This window comes from Berghia stephanieae, chromosome 3, assembly GCF_034508935.2.
Source record: "Berghia stephanieae isolate SIO BIC M18660-M18661 chromosome 3, UCSD_Bste_1.3, whole genome shotgun sequence".
NCBI lineage: Eukaryota > Metazoa > Mollusca > Gastropoda > Nudibranchia > Aeolidiidae > Berghia > Berghia stephanieae.
The window spans coordinates 38,786,515-38,799,198 of NC_088362.1; positions in this window are offsets into that span (position 1 = coordinate 38,786,515).

Sequence of the window (12,684 nt, forward strand, 5' to 3'; positions counted from 1 at the left end):
ACGAGAATGAGCGCTTTATAAATGTGTATTATTATTATTATTATTATTACCCTGCTAAGCTGCTCCTGTCTCCGCTTTGGGATCAACTTCACAAAGCTGAAAACTGTACCCGAGGAGGAGATCAAGAGGTACACCTGGCAGCTTAGGCCCCTCGCGGTGAAGAACTCCATCACCTCTTCTGTTGACGTGCCACATTTTTGGCAGTCCATTTCTGATGAAGTGCCTGCTTTGGCTGCTTGTGCCAAGTGGTACATATACACCACGATCAACAGCACTGATGCTGAGCGCAGCTTTTCTGTTTACAATCTGATATTGTCAGACAGGCGCAGGAGTCTTAGCACAACGTCTCTGCGACATCTAGCTTGTCTGTGCTACAACAAAAAATTAAGTTTTGAATTTGCGTTGTAGTTCTTTAATTTTGAATTGGTTAAATGTAAATAAAGCAATGGAAAAATTTAGACAGCGATTTATTACTTTTTTCTTGTTTTGCATAATTTGTAATTTCCCTTGCATAATTTGCCTTTTTCCCCCGCATAATTTGGGATATTTTTTTTCATATTTCCGGGGGGCCAGAATTATAAAGAAATCAGTAAGCCATGGAACAACAAATGAGCAGAAACATTTCTCATACATCATAACAACACATAAAACTATGTGTAACCTTGAACTTGAACGCTTATAACCTAAATGTGTTGCAAGCGCCGTAAAACCCTTAAAAACAAAACAAAACATCAATACCTCCCAATGTTGAAGGTTATTTAGATCTCACTGTAATTGGATTGTTAAATTTTATGAATTTACTTATAACACACTAAAAACTGTTTTTTTTCTGTATACCACGAACCTTCAATGTGGGGAACATTACAAGGACCTATTGCTTTTTACAATAACATAATAATGAACATTTTTTCTAAGGTAACCATGCTGCTCCCACTCCTCCCCACAGAAAAATAAATTGTAATATCTATAAATACTGATTTCTAGACGGCCTGGTTAGTCATCTGCAGATAACAAGGTTCCTATCATAAACATTATTATTTTTTGTTCTTTCATGGTGATTTTCTTTGTCTATGAAGCCATGGAGATGATGGTAAAATGTGCTTCCATGATGTGTTAATTATCATTTCTTATGGCACACATTCGTTTCTCCTATTTTGATATTATTCGGTAACTCGTTTCTGTGTCTTGTTCACCATGGAGCCCAAGTCCAAATCCAAATCGTTCAATAAATGGCACACAGTGGTTTTCTAAGATGTGCTGTTTTGGTATGATTGTATTTGCAAAATGGGGCTTTAAAAATGTTTTGTAGCTATCAATTTCGTCTTTAGTCTTGGGTGCTTATAGATTTCGAATGTGATATGTGCAGTGATTGAAAGGAATAAAAATTACACTTTACAATGAATTATGATATAGATTGTTAAACTTTGAACAAAAATGAGAGTAACATATTCAAATGAATGGTTTGGATTACACTTCTTTTATTAAATACTGGGTGGGGTTCCTGACCTCCCATAGTGGGCAGGGGGTACATACTGTGTCTTCTATCCCCTTACAACTGTTTTCCAACATGCTTTCTGTCTTTGTCTTGGTTTTGTCTTGGCCCTGGCCAGAGTCCTAGCTGGGAGGGAAACAGTCAAATGCATAGTTATTGTTTTGGGAGATGATATTTTTTTTCCTTGTAAATCATCTCTCTGTCCTGGGTGGGGTTCCTGACCTCCCATAGTAGGCAGGGAGGTACATACTGTACTGTCGTCTGCATTTTTTGCCAAATTGGGACCTAAAATTTGCCAAAATTTGCCAAAAAGACCAAAATTTGCCCAAAAAATTTGCCGAGGAGAACTAAGCATTTCAGTAAAAACTGAAGTTGGAAGTGTAAGTGACTCGATTTATTTGACTTGAGAAATGAAATGACTGTGAATAGCGTTGTTACAAAGATTTTAAAGGATCATTATCCGTAGAGAGTAGCTTCCCTTGGTTTGGGCCCAGGCAAAGCTTCAACATTTCTCAAGTTTCGCACTTTTTTTATCGTTATTTTGTTTTCGCTTCTTCTTTTTCCCCAAAAAATTTGCCACGCGATTTGCCAATTTTCCCAAAATTTGCCACGATTTGCCAATTTTGGGAAATTTGCCAAAATTTGCGGATCGCCATGATATTTGCAGCTGCAAAAAATGCAGATGACAGACTGTGTCTTCTATCCCCCTATGTCTGTTTTCCAACATGCTTTCTGTCTTTGTCTTGGAATGAGATTACTTGGTTTTGTCCCGGCCCTGGCTGGGAGGGAAACAGTCAAAAGTTAGTTAGTTTTGGGAAATGATATTCTTTTCCTTGTAAATCATCTCTCTGTTATGCACTGTATTATGTTTTGTTTATGTATTGTATATGATTTGTAAACATTTGAGTGCTGGGTGGGGATCCTGACCTCCCATAGTGGGCAGGGAGGTACATGCCGTGTCTTCTATCCCCCCTTACCCGTTTTCCAATTGTTTCCTATCGTTGTCTTGGAATGAGATTACTTAGTTTTGTCCTGACCCTGGCCGGAGTTCCTTGGCTGGGAGGGAAACAGTCGAATGTATAGTTATAGTTTTGGGAGATGATATTTTTTCCCTTGTAAATCATCTCTCTGTTATGCATTGTATTATGTTTAGTTTACATATTATATTATATGATTTGTAAACATTTGAGTGTATTCCTCTTAGTTGGGACCTGTGCTTGTGTCTGGATGAGACTTTGAGGTGATCTCAAACTAAGTACTCTGACTGTGTGCTCTTGGAATCTACATCTGTTCTCTATTTGAACCAATTCCCCTTTGTCTCACCTTTTCTTTTTTGCTTTAATTGTAATTCTAGAACTTTTTACTATCCCATTTTTCCTTTTTACTGGCGCTGATATGACCTTAATGTGTTGCAAGCGCCGTAAAACCCTTAAAAACAAACAAAACAAACAAACATTTGAGTGTATTCCTCTTAGTAGGGACCTGTGCTTGTGTCTGAATGAGAATTTAGGTGATCTCAAACTAAGTACACTGATAGTGTGCTCTTGGAATCTACATCTGTTTCCTATTTGAACCAACTCCCCTTTGTCTGCCTTATTCTTGGATGCTTTAATTGTAATTCTAGAACTTTTTACTATCCCATTTTGTTCCTTTTTACTGGCGCTGATATGACCTTAATGTGTTGCAAACTCCGTAAAACCCTTAAAAACCAAAACAAACAAAAGAAACATCTCTCTGTTATGTATTATTATATTTATTTTCAATGTATAATGTAAGCATTTGAGTGTATTCCCCTTTGTTGGATTTTTTGGTTGTGTCCAGATGAGACTTATAGGTGATTTCAAACTAAGTAACAAGTACATTGGTGGTATGCTCTTGGAATCTACCTTTGATCCCTATTTGTTCCCAGTTCCCCTGTCTTACTTTTTCTTGGGTGCTTTAATTGTAATTCTAGAACTTTTTACTATCCCATTTTCTTCCTTTTTAACTGGCGCTGATAACCTAAATGTGTTGCAAGCGCCGTAAAACGCTTAAAAACATAAAAATACATAATATTTTATTAAATACTAATACAATGACTAGCAAAATAAAACTGCAATTTCGATGTGCTTTGACACTAAATTTAATGATGATTTGATGTTGGCTGATGAGGAATTTGTGTACAAAACACAATTGTTACATAACGTTAATTGCGGGTGGTTGGATGGGAGCATCACCCTTGAATCATATACCTATGATGTTCGCATGGGTGTACGATCCGATAGTGATGTCGTTTCTTCTTCTCTTTACTAGCCTATCCTGCTTCTTTGGTTTGTGATTGTATTTTTGACAGGGGATATTTTATTTCTGTAAATCTTCTGCCTGTTTGTTCTTGGTTATTTATAATTTAGCTTATGATATATTTAGGTTATGATTTTGATTTACATTTGTACTATTTTTGTTAGATTGCTTGTTTTTTTGTTTCAGCGGTCTCTCATATAACCTCAATTGTGTTGGAAGAGACCTAAAGCAACAAACAAACAAACAAAATAACGTTAATTGCTGTAATATTTGTTTTTCCTCACTGGTTTTTATTTTTTCATGTCAAAAAACTAAACTGAAATAACCAAATTAAATCTTCAGGGTAGCCTTCATTCAGGGAACGAATTTTGATCTTGTCAGATTTGAGTAGCAATGTTTATATATATTAACTTCACAGCCAAATCATGGCCATCACAGAATATTCATTTGGTTAACATTTTTTATACGATCTGTGGAAAGAAATATTCCCTCAAATTTTTCAAATCAAAATTATTTCCATTGATAGTTGCATCGCTCATGCCATTTGAAATCATTTATAAATAGGATTTATAATGCTGATTATTTCCTACAAGAATTCAAAAGTATTGACAAAAATAATCATAATCATAACACACAGAGTAACAGCGGTAGGATGTAGTTCATAATATTGGAATCGCGTGAATTACCACTGAAATGTCATTACTTCACTGTTACAAAAGATATTGTTTTTTTTAATGGTGCGTTTTTAATGTGAACAGTATATAAATTATAGTGAAGTGCATTTGTCTAAGAAAGTTAGGAATCTTGGAGTCATCTTCGATGAAAATCTATCCTTGTTATTCCATGTAAATAGTGTCTGCAAATCCTTGAGTTTTAAAATCAAAAGAATATTCCTTGTCAGAAAGTTTTTAACTGAAAATGTCACCAAACAATCAATGGTTTCTTTGGTATTATCAAAATTTGATTATTGCAACTCCCATTTGTCAGGTCTTTTGTCAAGTCTTCCAGTGAATTTAACAGGTAAATTGCAACGGGTACAAAATGTAGCAGCCAGCATAATATTATGTCAAAAGAGAAAATTTAACATCATCCTACTTTAGGACAATTTGCACTGGTTTCCTGTCCGCTATAGGATAGATTACAAAATTGCTTTATTAGTCTTCAATTGCTTTAACAGTTTATCCCCTCTTTATCTTTCTGTACTATTATTTTTAATTCAGAAAAGTGAGTGGAGCAGGCACTTATGTTGGTAACAACAAGATATGAAGTGAATAGAAAAGTGCCAGAAGACAATAGAGAATAAAAATTTTTTCGCGGCGGTGGTGGGGTTTGAACCTGCGACCTTATTGGTACGACAACTCCGCCTGGCAGGTGAGAGCGTGGCTCTACCGTGTGAGCTATCCACGAACACAAAAATATTCGTTTCAAACTCAAAGTCATTACTAGATCCCTCTCTCACCCACTTCTTGAGACCGCCGATTCGTTCGTACACCACCATCGCGAATAATTTTGACCAGCAGTTAAGCTTAATAGCCAATATTCTCAACACAAACATATAACATAGAAACGATTGAGACATTGAGTATGCTCCGGTGTATGGGGTGAATTTTTAATTCAGAAAAGTGAGTGGAGCAGGCACTTATGTTGGTAACAACAAGATATGAAGTGAATAGAAAAGTGCCAGAAGACAATAGAGAATAAAAATTTTTTCGCGGCGGTGGTGGGGTTTGAACCTGCGACCTTATTGGTACGACAACTCCGCCTGGCAGGTGAGAGCGTGGCTCTACCGTGTGAGCTATCCACGAACACAAAAATATTCGTTTCAAACTCAAAGTCATTACTAGATCCCTCTCTCACCCACTTCTTGAGACCGCCGATTCGTTCGTACACCACCATCGCGAATAATTTTGACCAGCAGTTAAGCTTAATAGCCAATATTCTCAACACAAACATATAACATAGAAACGATTGAGACATTGAGTATGCTCCGGTGTTTGGGGTGAATTTTTAATTCAGAAAAGTGAGTGGAGCAGGCACTTATGTTGGTAACAACAAGATATGAAGTGAATAGAAAAGTGCCAGAAGACAATAGAGAATAAAAATTTTTTCGCGGCGGTGGTGGGGTTTGAACCTGCGACCTTATTGGTACGACAACTCCGCCTGGCAGGTGAGAGCGTGGCTCTACCGTGTGAGCTATCCACGAACACAAAATATTCGTTTCAAACTCAAAGTCATTACTAGATCCCTCTCTCACCCACTTCTTGAGACCGCCGATTCGTTCGTACACCACCATCGCGAATAATTTTGACCAGCAGTTAAGCTTAATAGCCAATATTCTCAACACAAACATATAACATAGAAACGATTGAGACATTGAGTATGCTCCGGTGTATGGGGTGAATTTTTAATTCAGAAAAGTGAGTGGAGCAGGCACTTATGTTGGTAACAAGATATGAAGTGAATAGAAAAGTGCCAGAAGACAATAGAGAATAAAAATTTTTTCGCGGCGGTGGTGGGGTTTGAACCTGCGACCTTATTGGTACGACAACTCCGCCTGGCAGGTGAGAGCGTGGCTCTACCGTGTGAGCTATCCACGAACACAAAAATATTCGTTTCAAACTCAAAGTCATTACTAGATCCCTCTCTCACCCACTTCTTGAGACCGCCGATTCGTTCGTACACCACCATCGCGAATAATTTTGACCAGCAGTTAAGCTTAATAGCCAATATTCTCAACACAAACATATAACATAGAAACGATTGAGACATTGAGTATGCTCCGGTGTATGGGGTGAATTTTTAATTCATCACCTGCCAGGCGGAGTTGTCGTACCAATAAGGTCGCAGGTTCAAACCCCACCACCGCCGCGAAAAAATTTTTATTCTCTATTGTCTTCTGGCACTTTTCTATTCACTTCATATCTTGTTGTTACCAACATAAGTGCCTGCTCCACTCACTTTTCTGAATTAAAAATTCACCCCATACACCGGAGCATACTCAATGTCTCAATCGTTTCTATGTTATATGTTTGTGTTGAGAATATTGGCTATTAAGCTTAACTGCTGGTCAAAATTATTCGCGATGGTGGTGTACGAACGAATCGGCGGTCTCAAGAAGTGGGTGAGAGAGGGATCTAGTAATGACTTTGAGTTTGAAACGAATATTTTTGTGTTCTTGGATAGCTCACACGGTAGAGCCACGCTCTCACCTGCCAGGCGGAGTTGTCGTACCAATAAGGTCGCAGGTTCAAACCCCACCACCGCCGCGAAAAAATTTTTATTCTCTATTGTCTTCTGGCACTTTTCTATTCACTTCATATCTTGTTGTACTATTATTTATACCTTAAGCCTTGAACCAGAAGCCTTCAGTCATTACACGACACAACTCTATTATCTGTACCAAAAAGAAAGTTTAAATCTTTTGTTGATCGCCCTTTTCAATATTTATGACCCAAAACTCTGGAATACCCTGACACCACCAATAAGAGAAATCGAAAATATCGCAAACTTTCAATCTGCTTTAAAAACCCACTTTTTCACAATTAATTTGACACCCTGCAGACTGAAATGTTTGTAAACTATTATTTTAGCAATATATATTTTGTTTCCATGTTTCATTTTTACTATGTTCGTAACGCAATTCATTATCTTACTGGGTGGGGTTCCTGACCTCCCATAGTGGGCAGGGGGGTACATACAGCGTCTTCTATCCCCTTATATCTGTTTTCCAACATGCTTTCTGTCTGTGTCTTGGAATGAGATTACTTGATTTTGTCTTGGCCCTGGCCGTAGTCCTGGCTGGGAGGGAAACAGTCAAATGCATAGTTATTGTTTTGGGAGATGATATTTTTTTCCTTGTAAATCATCTCTCTGTTATGTATTATTATATGTTATTTTCAATGTATAATGTAAGCATTTGAGTGTATTCCTCTTTGTTTGATTTTGTGCTTGTGTGCGGATGAGACTAATAGGTGATTTCAAACTAAGTACATTGGTGGTATGCTCTTGGAATGTACATCTGATCCCTATTTGTTCCCAGTTCCCCTATGCCTTACTTTTTCTTGGGTGCTTTATTTGTAATTCTAGAACTTTTTACTATCCCATTTTCTTCCTTTTTACTGGCGCTGATATGACCTTAATGTGTTGCAAGCGCCGTAAAACCCTTAAAAACAAAAACAAAACAATCATTATCTTACACATGGACTTGGACGCAGACCGCCCCCTGCGTCGAACTTTTATTGCCTACTCGAAGAGCTTGACAACTAGACCAGCAGGCACTCTACTACATGGGTTGGATTCTATGCCCATTGACGAAATTGTGACTCTAACCAGGAACAGATGTGCTTGGTACCAATATGTGAATGCCCTGTGACCGTGACACTTTAATGCTGATGCACCTTATAGGTGCCGTACTAATGATTCTCAATGTACAATGCAACTCATACATAAATAATTCATTATCTCCCATAGTGGGCAGGGAGGCACTTACTCAACTGTTTCTTCTATACTTGTTTTCCAACTTGCTTTCTGTCTTTGTCTGCTGGGTGGGGTTCCTGGCCTCCCATAGTGGGCAGGGATGCACTTACCTTGTCTTCTATCCCCTTATATGTGTTTTCCAATATGCTTTCCGTCTCCGTCTTGGAATGAGATTACAGTGCACTCTGGATACGTCGACGTTGCCTAAGTCGATTTTTACCCAAGTCGATTTTTTTTCTTGGTCCCTCCCCCTTCTTCCTATATAACATTAGTAAAAAAAAAAAAACTCCACATAAGTCGATGTCGCTTAAGTCGATGTTATCACTCATGACTACAAAAAAATCACAAATAAACAAGTATTTCCATTGGTTAAAAAAGCTACCAGTAAGAATTTTCAGTGGTTAAGAATATCTGCGAACGATTGGCGCACATCGATGTGATGGAGGTGCTTTGCCTGACGTCCGTGTTCAATGTACATGAGCAGTATTGAATAACTTTAATTTCTCCATCTCAAATTTTACACTGTCGCAACTTCAAGTTCAAGATTTTTTTTTTGGTTCTAATAATCCCAGGCCATCCTATGTAATGGCCCTCTGCAATTTTATCAAGAAGAATTCAAGTCAAGTCTACAACTACAATGGCAAACCTATCGCGGAAAAGGAAGATTCGATGCATTTGGAAAGTCTGGCATGCGACAGAAAATCATCGCATAGGAAATTGGCATACCAGCTATTTCTGTCTCGACGATTTACAAGAAGCATGACCTTGACCTAGAGGCTCCTACCCTTCCGCTTTTCGCGGAATAATTTCACTTAATTGGTATACATTCCACATTCAAGGCAAAAATTCCGCTTTTCACCTTTCCCATCAAGGAAAATTAAAAAAAAAAAATCTCTAGCGAAAAAAAAGTGAGCTATGGCTTATTTCGTCATCTCCTATGGTCAATCAACACACATTTTGTATGTCTGATTAGTCTCTTCAAAGTGTGTGCTGCTGATGTCGGATAATATTTTATGTTTGGGAGGGGGTTGACCGAAGCATTATTATTATTATTATTGTGACTCCGATTCGTGAGGTCAATGACCTTGGTAATATGGTAATGTTGGCTTCAATCGGTAATAATATTATTTGAGTACGGTCAGCTTCTTTTCCTATTTAATTTTAGCCCTGTGTCCGTGTGTGTGTGTGTGTGTGTGTGTGTGTACCGGCACGCGCGTTTGCTTGATTAGGTGTGTGTATGTGGGAGGGGGTGGGGGGGGGGGGGGGGGGGGGGTCCTGACAAGGTTAAATCCACCCATTCAATGCTTTGCTCTCAGACGGCCAGGACCTGTGTGTTCTCTATTATTATTTGACCCCATTCTTAGTCTTTACACAATCTGTACATTTTTACACATTTTTTATTTTTAATCATTTGAGTACTTTTGGATTGTCTATTACATTTTCTGTTGCAAAGCATGTCATAGTCAATAACAATAAGTTGATTCCGCTTTTTTTATATCTCAAATTCCGATTTTTATGTATTCTGATTCCTCTATGGGGCTATTGGGGGTAGGAGCCTCTGATGACCACTACAGAGACCACGCGATATGAAAGGACATACTTATTCTAGATTGGTTTGCTTTGTTCAAATGAGTTTTTGCTCATTTGGTTACCCTCCGGTTAAGTTGATTTTCGGATGTCGATTTTTTTCTCGGTTCCCCTGGGCATCGTCTTATCCGGAGTCCACTGTATTTGGTTTTGTCCTGGCCCTGGCCAGATACCCTGGCAAGTGTATAGAGTATTGGGAGATGATATTTTTTGTCTTTTAAATCATCTCTCTGTTATGCACTGTATTACTTTTTTTTGTGTTATATATATATATATATATATATATATATATATATATATATATATATATATTTTATATATATATATATATATATATATATATATATATATATATAGTATATATTATTTAAAATATTTACCACAATGTTTGGGACAGTCTACATCAATGTTTCAGGCTTAATTTGCCATCGTCAGGACTGAGTTGTTTTGTTGACTGTTGTTGTTTCTTGAAGTGGTTCCGGTTTGAAGTTAATTAAGAGGAATTTGCGCCGATGGGGACACTTTCCGTACATCTCACTTTTCATGTTGAGTGTGGCTTCATGAGGGTGTTTGATTATAGTATATTTCTCTTCCAGGCATAAGCTACATTGTTTTGATGTTGGTGTGTATCCTGTTGCTTTAGATAAAATTTTCCATGAAATGTTGTGGTCTAGTTTGTTGTCTTTTAATTTCCAAATATGTTCGCTGAGTTTTGTGGATGTTTTTTTGTTAGTGTTTCTAAATGTTGAGGTGTGGAGGTTGTATCTTGTTTTGAAATTATTTTCTGTTAGTCCTACATATTTTTCTTGCTTGTTTGTTTTAGTTTCTGTGACTGTGGCTTGGTAAATTAAACTTGATTCTAAGCATTGTTTGTTTAGCGGGCAATGTTCTTTATTTCTGCAGTTGCATTTTCTAGTGGGTGGGTTTTGCTCTTGTCGGTGGTTTATTAATATTTTTTTGTTGTGGCTTGAAATTATTTGTTCTATGTTGCGCATACACGAGTAACTTATTTTTATGGTATTCCTGTTGATAATTTTATGTAGCTTGTGGTTTTTTGGAAAGTGTGTATCAATTAACTTCAGGAACTGCTGTCCTATGTTTGTGCTGACGTTTATGTCGAAAGGTGGGTTGAACCAAGTTATGTGTCGTTTTCTTGTTTTACGTTCTTCACTTGTGTGTTGGGGTTTACATGACAGGGAGGCGTCTGTGTATACAAATGGTGTGTTGTATCCGCTTTTTGTGAGTGCTTCTTTGTAGGGGGTGGCTGCGACGTTGAATATCTCTCTGTTTTCCGAAAGTTTGCTCACCCTCAGTGCTATGTTTTTTGGTATGTTTTCAATGACGGGACGGGGGTGGTTGCTGTTTTTATTAATGTAGCTAATGGTGTTGTTTGGTTTTCTGAACGGTTGGAATGAATTGGATTTTATGTCGAATGTGATGTCGAGGAAGTCAACTGTTTTTTTGTTTGCTTCTATCGTGATTTTCAAATTGTTGTTTTGGAATATTTTACAGATTTGTTTTTTGATGTTTTCGTTCGCTCTTGGTCGTCTGTTGGTTGCTCGCTATAACCAACAGACGACCAAGAGCGAACGAAAACATCAAAAAACAAATCTGTAAAATATTCCAAAACAACAATTTGAAAATCACGATAGAAGCAAACAAAAAAACAGTTGACTTCCTCGACATCACATTCGACATAAAATCCAATTCATTCCAACCGTTCAGAAAACCAAACAACACCATTAGCTACATTAATAAAAACAGCAACCACCCCGTCCCGTCATTGACAACATACCAAAAAACATAGCACTGAGGGTGAGCAAACTTTCGGAAAACAGAGAGATATTCAACGTCGCAGCCACCCCCTACAAAGAAGCACTCACAAAAAGCGGATACAACACACCATTTGTATACACAGACGCCTCCCTCTCATGTAAACCCCAACACACAAGTGAAGAACGTAAAACAAGAAAACGACACATAACTTGGTTCAACCCACCTTTCGACATAAACGTCAGCACAAACATAGGACAGCAGTTCCTGAAGTTAATTGATACACACTTTCCAAAAAACCACAAGCTACATAAAATTATCAACAGGAATACCATAAAAATAAGTTACTCGTGTATGCGCAACATAGAACAAATAATTTCAAGCCACAACAAAAAAATATTAATAAACCACCGACAAGAGCAAAACCCACCCACTAGAAAATGCAACTGCAGAAATAAAGAACATTGCCCGCTAAACAAACAATGCTTAGAATCAAGTTTAATTTACCAAGCCACAGTCACAGAAACTAAAACAAACAAGCAAGAAAAATATGTAGGACTAACAGAAAATAATTTCAAAACAAGATACAACCTCCACACCTCAACATTTAGAAACACTAACAAAAAAACATCCACAAAACTCAGCGAACATATTTGGAAATTAAAAGACAACAAACTAGACCACAACATTTCATGGAAAATTTTATCTAAAGCAACAGGATACACACCAACATCAAAACAATGTAGCTTATGCCTGGAAGAGAAATATACTATAATCAAACACCCTCATGAAGCCACACTCAACATGAAAAGTGAGATGTACGGAAAGTGTCCCCATCGGCGCAAATTCCTCTTAATTAACTTCAAACCGGAACCACTTCAAGAAACAACAACAGTCAACAAAACAACTCAGTCCTGACGATGGCAAATTAAGCCTGAAACATTGATGTAGACTGTCCCAAACATTGTGGTAAATATTTTAAATAATAATTCGCTCCATTACTACATGTCGAGCACTTTTCGTACCATATTTGTATCAAACACGATTCAATATATATAGTATATATATATGTATAA